This window comes from Lycium ferocissimum, chromosome 2, assembly GCF_029784015.1.
Source record: "Lycium ferocissimum isolate CSIRO_LF1 chromosome 2, AGI_CSIRO_Lferr_CH_V1, whole genome shotgun sequence".
In the NCBI taxonomy this organism is placed as follows: domain Eukaryota; kingdom Viridiplantae; phylum Streptophyta; class Magnoliopsida; order Solanales; family Solanaceae; genus Lycium; species Lycium ferocissimum.
This window is the reverse complement of record NC_081343.1, coordinates 1,290,692-1,300,286: the sequence shown is the minus strand read 5'-3', so window position 1 is coordinate 1,300,286 and position 9,595 is coordinate 1,290,692.

Here is a 9,595-nt window from a genome sequence, read left to right as displayed (position 1 = left end):
GGGACGTCATAACTCTTATCCAAATCATCATTAAATCATCATTAACTTGTTACTCGTAAATCCTTTCCGATACATATCGTATGCCTTGCCTTCTCTTGGCAAACATTCTCCTCTTACCTCGAATGTCTTTGAAATCTTAATTAGGGTCATCAAATGTCATTCATTACTTATTGAAATACCATATACTTCGTGCTCTTCATTAGTCTATTCACTGTGCATCAACGGAAAATTTCTCGAGGTGTGACAGGGGTATATATTAGCCCTGTGAGGCATTGTTTGTATTTGCTGCATGCAGGTTTTGGATAGTAAGAAATATAGAGGAAACTCTGCCAAAATTTTCCTAGAATTTAAAGGAGATAAGCTATAAGCTTGTAACATGTCCTAACGGGAAAAGATGTTGTGTAAAAAGTAATGGCAGGACGGGCTTAAGTTAGGAGTATCTTTGACAACTACAGGAGATGAGTTAAATGCTATTGAATTGATAGTAACGGTAACTATAAGATTGACATTGATATGGTAAAGAGAAATACTAAGAGTAAATTAGGGAGACTGGTAGTACTAAAACATGACATAGAAGATAAAGGGTAACTCCAATAGAGTGTGATACTGAAATATTGATTGGATGGATAAGCACAAGTAAAATACGACAAGTCTATTAGCAAAATAAATTAACAGCATGAATGAGACGGGGGTACGAAATACGAAGGGTTATAATGAATGTGAATACATTGGTAAGACAACTTATGTGGTAAGTATAATAGGGCTGACCAGAAAGAGTAACAGGTTAAGTATGCTTACTTCACGAGGTTTATTCTATTTCATAAGCAGGCTTGCGAATAAGATCAAGAAGTGGCACTCTACAAGAGTTGATTATGATCAGGATATAATGAGAACATAGCATGAACTGTAATACAAAGTAAGTAAAGTATAGCGAGGAAACGACTAAAGATGTGACATGTTCTATTAAAGAGTGAATGCAAGTGTGAAACCAATAAGCGAGCCATAGGTGCGTAGGATAAGAAAGCTTATAAGACCTTGTTGGGGAAAGTTCAAAGATAGAGGTTTCGCAATGATTTAAATAATAGCAAGCAAAAGGAAAAAGGAAGCCAACTTGAAAAAGAAATCAGAGAATAGTGATATGGCAAAGTAGTAACAGTTTGTGATTTGTATAATCGAGATCACGAGCGATATCTTTGGCAGGATGTAAAAGACCAAGGCTACGAAAAGATGAATAACGAAATATAACGATTGTTAGGAAAAATATTAGCATAATAAGGATGAGTGGGGATGATCAGAATGAACAGAATAAGTTTTGGAAGCGAAGAATGGATTGTATAGAAGTAATATATTCTAAAGGACAAAGCGGTACTGAGTTAAGAATAGGGTTCCTTCTGCGAGGAATGAAGGATTGATTATAAAACGGGAGGTAATAAGATAAATTGAAGAGGAAAGAATGTAAAGGAATAAGTATGGGTATAGAAAACAAAAAGGAAATATGCGAAGTACGCGCGCTTGAGAACTAGTCGTATCATGAAAAAAAAAAAAGATGCATCTCCTACGAATATCCTATAGCAAGACAGAACGAGTAAAGTATATAGAGGAATAAGTTGGAAACAAAAATGTGGCCATGAGTTCTGAGTTTACCGTACGATGATAAAGTGATAAAGCAAGGCTATCATCAATGACAAATACGATATGATTATGATTTGGTTTTGAAATCAATGTGAGTGCAACACAAGAGTAAAAGAGTATGAGGCATAAGAGGTATTATTTGAGCATGAGACTTGGATCCTTTAAAACAAAGATGGAAGGTTTAAGGGAAAATGCATTTACGGTTACTATAAGTCGATTAAGGGAAAGTGAGGAATAACTTGAGATGGGAAGAAAAGGGAAAGATAACGCTATAAGTGAACTCTGAGTATCGAAAAATGGGATAAGTGACATTACATGAATGGTACGGATAGCTAGACATACAACTATTTCGAGAATCCCTATGGGACAGAAGTTGTTAATTGGAGCAGTTCTAGACATTGACTCATAACTAACGGTTGAGCTAAGTAAAATACATCCTTGTTTGGATTGCTATGCTGGTTGTATTACTTGATCACAAAAATGCAAGATGAGTATGTTAAGACTTCACACATGAATTACTGTAGCTATAAATTATGGGAAATGTCATGAATATGATGCATTATAATAAGGGAATTGAGGAAAGGGATACATGAATTCAAGATTGAAAGTGAGGTAACGGATTTTAGAATGGTATAATTAAGACCCTTAAGGGGGAAGCGAGTAAGGAAAATACAAGTGTAGAGATTGAGACGATGAATCCTAAGATGTGACAGATATAGACTCTAAAACAAAAAGTGAGACTTATACAGAACTGAGTCTAATAGCTAGTAAATAAATGAACAAGAATCGAGCGGGTATCTGAGACTGTACTGAAAATCATTCGTGAAGACCTTGAACAACATGACATTGGGAGCAAATAACTCAAGGAATATTGTAAAGGATAGCAATGTTGTACTGGAATAGAGGCAAAGGAATTGACAGTAAAGTCGTTTGTTAATAATATTGCGATTTATAAGTGACAAATAAGGAGGGACATAAAGTTTTCTATAGCAGATGTATGATGTGATAATCAAGGGACAAATAAGGGAAAGAAAAGAGTGTGACGAGATAAGTTACAATAGATAGACAAAGGAGTTTTGGTATGTATGAAATACGTAAAATAGAACTAACAAAAGGAAGGGAAGTGAAGTTTACGAATAAGATTAGATGTTCATACACGAATCACACAAGAACGGTTATGTAACCTGTAAGTATTTACATGCCGAGAATGAAACCAATTGGGTACTTAAAAAGAGGAGTAAGAGGTAAGCAAGAACAGTGTGTTTGTGATCAGTTAGGGGAAAATATATGGTGAATTGAGTCGAAATGTTGAGTTGGAATTATCATTAAGGACAAATAGGACAATTACTCTGAATATGACATAAGTATATGTTATATGTTTCCTACGATAGCCTTAGGGTGTGTTAGATTACTTACGAATTCGATAGGATCATCGAATAAAGGGGGTTTTACTAGAAGAATATTACGCCTTGGAACTTTCATTTTTGTATCAATGTGGTTATAGCGAATTTTCAACAGTTTACCAGAGGGTTATGAAATTCTCAAAAATTATGACGCCTTTAATGAGTTGACGAGGGACACCTATGACAGGACATCTCAGATTGAATTTATCTAGACTATACGGATATGAATCAATACCATTATCATGGTCATATGGAAGAAAGAAAGTGGGAGAGATTTGCAAACCATGTGAGACTTAATACCATTACTGAGCAAGAAAAAGGATCGACAAGTCCGAATATCAAGGAGGATCATATCAGGAGAGTGACTCACTTATATATCTTGAAAGCATATACCTGAGGTGCCAAGGGAGTATTACAACCGAGAGTCATTACTAAGAAGGAAACTCGTTTTCAACTATTTGAAGGGAATGTTATAGATAGTACGTGTCAGAGGATTAAAATGATGACTCCAAGAAGGATATACGTTACGGACTATGCGACCTAAATAAAGACTGGAAATAGACTTATAAAAATTAGAAGAGAGAACAAGAGGAACCAATATGCGATGGTAAACCTACCTAAGGGAAATACAACTCCTATTCTATAGTGTTACTGGAAAGATAACTCCAAAACAAGAAAAACTCGACTTAAGCTACAAGTATAGATGGATATAGTGAGTTGCAGTCAATTACATAAGTAGCTATATTATAACCACATTCTTTGGAAATTCAATAATAACTGAAGTCAGGTGGAGAATGGTATTAAGTTAAGCAAGGAGAGGCACAGCATGATAGAAGAGTAATTGATTCGTCATAAGATCACCATTATCAGTATACCTATACAGGACTAGTTTAACATTCGAGGACGAATGTTCTAAAGGGGGGAAGGATGTTACATCCCGTGTTTTCATGCGTTGGAAAGCTTGCAAGTTAAAATACATAAGTAGGGGAAAACAAGGTTACCCCAAGCTTATAGGTGGTTAGGATGAAGTCCCGAAATTATTTAAGACTCGAAAGTAAAACGACAGTGATTGGAAATAATATTTTGTGTGTACCAAAAGAGGCTATGGACTAGTGCTATGTCACATAATCATGAAAATGAGTATATGAAGTGTATTAAAAATGATTACTATTTAAGTGAATTGAGATCAAAGAATTAATTATATGTGTAATTTGTTAAATGGAGAATTATAGTGGAAGAAGAAATTAATTAGGATTTTGAATATGCAGCCATGTGGGATATTGATAAGTGGAAGCAAGTGTCATATGTGGACACATGTAGAGAGGAGGTGGTGGCATCATATATTTAAGGGTGGACCTAGGGATGACATGTGTAAAGAGGATAAGGCTACTTAAGCCCCTTATATCATTATCATGGCTTTTGAGTAGGAAAATAACTTTCTTTGAAATTGTAATTCATATTGCTATAGGCCGGAACTTCCGAATATATTCTATTATAGCGACAAGAACACTTGAAATTTTAAGGAAGCAAAGGTGTAATTCTTCTCAAGAACAATATTCGGGTTTTGCTCACTACTTCGATCTCGTTTTTCCGTTCTATCGCGTTGTTGAATTCGGGCTTTCTTCGAAGGGAAGTAAAGTGGAAGAAGATTATTTCTTGGCATATAAGGTAAGATTTATTCTCTTCTAGGTATATTTAAATTCATCCCGGTCATAGCTAAATTGTGAGATGGGAACTACGAAATTAATTGCGGGAAATCAGATAAATTGTTATTATCGTATGGGTTGTTTGGTGGATGTTTTGGAACTTGTTATTGTTGTGTTGTTGTTGTTAATATTGTTGAGAAATTTTGGAATGAAGATGGGGTTTAAAACTATTGTTTAATTGACAAGCCGAGCTTGCCGCTCGTCGCATTATTGTTTAAATTATTGAAACTATTATTATATTGTTGAGGGGCTGATCGATGAGATTAATTGTTGACATTGTTAATATGGTTGTTGGTATTGTTGTTGATGATTTGGCCGAGTTGAATTCTCGGGGTTTGTTGAATATATAAAGGAAATGTTGTCCGAATTTCTATAAGTAAAGTGCTAGCTTAGGGTTGGATTCCTAAGTACCTATAGCTAATGTTTGGTATCTACTGATGTTGTTGTATATCTTGGGAAGCCCGAGACTTAAGTTTGGATTAGCTTAAGAAGCGGACAAGGTATGTTAAGGCTATTCCCTTTTCTTCTTTTGGCATGGTCTATATGAAACAAACGGACGACGAACGTATAAACTCCAAAGAAGCTCCTATTCTTAGAAATACTAGAATGGCTAATGTTCTTGATTTCCAGAAGCTATTTCATTATGTCTTGATACGTGTCTATGATTCCTGAAGTCCTATTTTGATATAATCCATAGTGACATTCGAGGGTGCTTCCTGGTTATTCAAAGAGTTTTAGAAATAATCTTATGAGTCTCACTTGCATTCATTTTCTTCTATATATATGTATACACTATTTTATTTCACCGAGTCCCTCACTAGAGGGCCGGGTACGATATATATATGATTATTTCACCGAGTCCCTCACTAGAGGGCCGGGTACAGTATATATTTACATTTCACCGAGTCCCTTACTAAAGGGCTGGGTACGGTATATATTTACATTTCTAGTCATTGCCTTCGGGGCTACTTACATTGTTATTCTCTGCCTTCGGGGCTATTCATATTACGGGTTGTTTCTCGTACTTTTTTATGACTTATATCTCACTCTTTATGACTATCTCGCCTTACATACTCGGTACATTGTTCGTGCGACGTCCCTTTGCTCGGGGGCGCGTGTTCATGCCACGCGAACCCAGGTTATTTTGCGGGGAAGATTATACGGACCGCGGCGTAGGGTATTCCCGGTGCTATCAGCTGGATTGGTAAACTCCATTTCATTCGGAGTATGGCGAGTCGAGTATTTCTTTATGATTTGAGTCAGATGCATTATGGGTATGTTGAGGCCCTGTCCCAAACTATGTTTTGATATCATGTTCTACATTAGAGACTTTTGCGGACGAGAGTCATGTATACGGTATGTCAATCTTGTAAGCGAGCTATGTAAGTTTTTCAATATATCATTTTGCATTACTTTTACGATTTCATATGATTACACATTTCACTTGATTTGAGAAAGACGAAAAGAATGTTTTGAAAATCTTTCATTATGCATATCCTTTCATGACTAAGAGTCCATTAAGATTATGAGTATAACGAAAACCAGCGGGTTCGCTTGGCTCTAAGTAAGGGCCGGGTGCCCATCATGCCCTATCAGGATTGGGGTGTGACAAGGTATCGAGACAGGATCTGATCCTTATAAGTATTCCGGTTGAATACAAGATGGTAATTAGTAAAAATATAGATAAATCAAACCATACGATGAAGGAACTTCAACCTTAAGAAGACCATAAAGGGCGACAGATAATTATTAAAGACGATGGATACTCGAAGACTATTGGTGTATAAGGACCACCTTAAAAGGGGGGAAGAGCATATTAGACTTGAAAGGAATCATGATATTTTCAAGCTCCAGAGGAGGAAATTTATTAGCTCGAGGTGTATTGGCATATCAGAAGGAAGCAGAAACGAACTGAAAATAAGGGTACCATGAGGCAAACATAAGAAAAAAGTGTGGAAAACAACTCAAGAGAGCGCTTCACGCAGACGTGAGTTATGACATTTCTAGACCATGGTTTGAATCCCTCGTATCGGGAGGAATTGCGTCGTACCTAAGTATGCAGCGACATGTCCTAAAGGGTAATAAAGAGAGCAAGAAAGGTCTACAAGCTAAGTTCACAAAGGATGATGGAGAGGATGACGAATCCAAAGGATACTTGGGATGACGACAAAAGGGAATTTTAGCACCGGAAGGGATAACAATTATAGCAAAAAGGAACAACGATTGGTAGTTTGGCAATTTCTGAAGAGAGAAAGAACGTCGCTCTTATCAATGGAAAGAGAGCCGTACCACCGGATATTAGAAAACATCTTACGGATCACCAATTATACTGAACATGAGAACATATACTATGGAATTATATGAACCATCAACGTATAGTTATGCTCAGCTACAATCGCAAGAAGGCCATACCGGAAAGCTAACAAGGAATAACGACTGAGAAGTGATCGCCGATATAACTAAATTGAAGATAAATATACCTACGTTGCAAGAGAGTCGTAATGGAGTAAGAATTGCGGTAGGCCTATGCTTCTGAGATTGTATCGCGAGATGTGAGAAAAGGAAGTTAAAGAAAAAGTTGTGGCAAAAGCTCAGAGATTTTGTGGGCTATGAAATTTGTTCAAATTCGGATTATGAGCTGCCATAAGTGTAGCTGTACTGCGACGGATAGTAAATGGTGAAGAAACATTATGCATACACGTCTTTTGGATATGGATAGAACTGGCCTTGGAAAGGAACTGGGAGGAATAGTTTAAGGAACATAGCCATTATGCTCATTAGTGACAAAGTAATGTTGGATAAGCATTTGGAATGCAAGGTTAAGAGAGATAGTGACAAGGATGTAAAGGACTAGTGAGCTTAACTAATGAACTACAAGAAGTCGGTACAGTGTATATCTGGGATCAACGAGTATAAAAAGGATAGCCCGAGATGGTACCGAAGGAGTAAACGCAAAGGGGGCCCCGTATATGAGAAAGGTAATTGCCCACTAACAGGGAAATAAGGAGCGAGAAAAGAGAATACTTACAGGACCGTGACTAGCTATGGCACAGCAAGTCAAGACTACAATAATGGAGACAGAACGAGAGTGAGATACTAGTTAATTTCTGATCATGTACGTGAGGACAAAGAAGTGAAGAAGTTGACTGAAGGCAATAAAAGAGTTAAGGAAGAATTAAAAGAGAATGACCCAATTTATAGTTTAAGCACGTGGTAATCAGACCTAAAGGAAGAATAACCATTCTAAGGAATTAAAGATGGTGTCGTGGGTTGGCAATACTGCAACATTCGAGGACGAATGTTTCTAAGGGGGGAAGGATGTTACGCCCCGGAAAATTTCGCGCTACCAAGAATTGTAGACGGCTTGGTATGAGCTCGGAGAAGAGTAAAGTCATGCAAGGATTAGGGATGAGATTAGATGTTTTGAGTATAAGAATATATATATATATATATATATATATATATATATATATATATATATATATATATATATATGCATGACATTTGGAGACCATATGGAGTGAATCGATTCATATGTCACTTGACGAAAAGCCCTCGTTACCTTAAGCTAAGTGGCGCCCACACGTCGGGATTTTATGAAGGACATATGAAAAAGTATATGAGTAGTACATGGGAAGTTGAGCAAGTCCTAAGAAGGACCCTTGCCCAAAATTGGGCATAAGCCCTCCAAAGGAATGATTTAAGGAAATGTTTTTGGATGATCTAACTTGAAGAGGCCAAAACGTCGTTATAAGTTTGGGATTTGGAAAAGCACCAAGAATAAAATTTGTAGATAATTGAAAGATCTTTCCAACCATAGGTCGTGGGCCCTCATACGATATCGGAATCAAATGTTATGCGCATTTTAAGATCGGTTGTCTGGGCAGAAAAATAACCCTGCGCGAATGCGCCAGAAGGTGGCGCGAACGCGCAAGGCAGGACCTGGAAATTCAGCGCGAACGCGCCATGTGGCAGTGCGATCACGCTGAGCAATTTTTAAGTCGGTCCAGGCAGAACATGGACTGTTATAAAAAGGGGACAGCCCCCTTATTTTTCATCCCAAACACACCCAAACTCACCATAATCTTCCAGAAAATTCCCCAACATTCCAACACCAACTTTTTAGCCTAAACCAAGTAAACTTCCCAAATTCCGGTCCAGACGGCGTATAGTTGTAACTACAAAATTGTGTATTGACGCGTTGTGGCTTAAGCTCAAGGTGGAGAAGTGAAGATATAGCAATATTATCGAGAGAAAGGTATGAATCTTTTCCTATTTATGTTAATACCGGCTTATTCATGAAGATGGAGCGGTTAAATAATTGCATACTCAGTCGATTAGTTATGGAAGTTGGAAAACAGCGTGTGGGCTGTTTTATGGAATACTTTGGCGTTGGAAATGATGTTATTGATGTTGGTAATGTTGTTGTTGTTGTTGGTTGTTGAATTGAGGATTCGGGCTAGGCATATAAACAAGGGAGATGCTACCCGATTTTCATCAGAATATAAAATAGTTTGATTTGAAAACTTGGAACAAGTGTGCGATGATGAGTCTAACTTTAGTATAAATCCTCTTAAATGTAGACTTGCGAGTTCGGGCGAATAAGCGTAGCTAATAGGAGGTCGAACAGGTATGTTAAGGCTCGTCCCTTTCTTTCAGAGGCATGATTCCTATGTTATGACTTCATAAATGTTTCCATATCTTCCTTGTTTTCAAAAGTTAGATGTTTATGACTCCAAGGCATAATTCCTTTCCTAATAATTCATAAATGTCTTCCAAAATGTTCGTAGTTTCCAAATCAGAGATTTATGGCTCCGTAAGCTCTTATGATAACAACGATAAACCTGTTTTTAC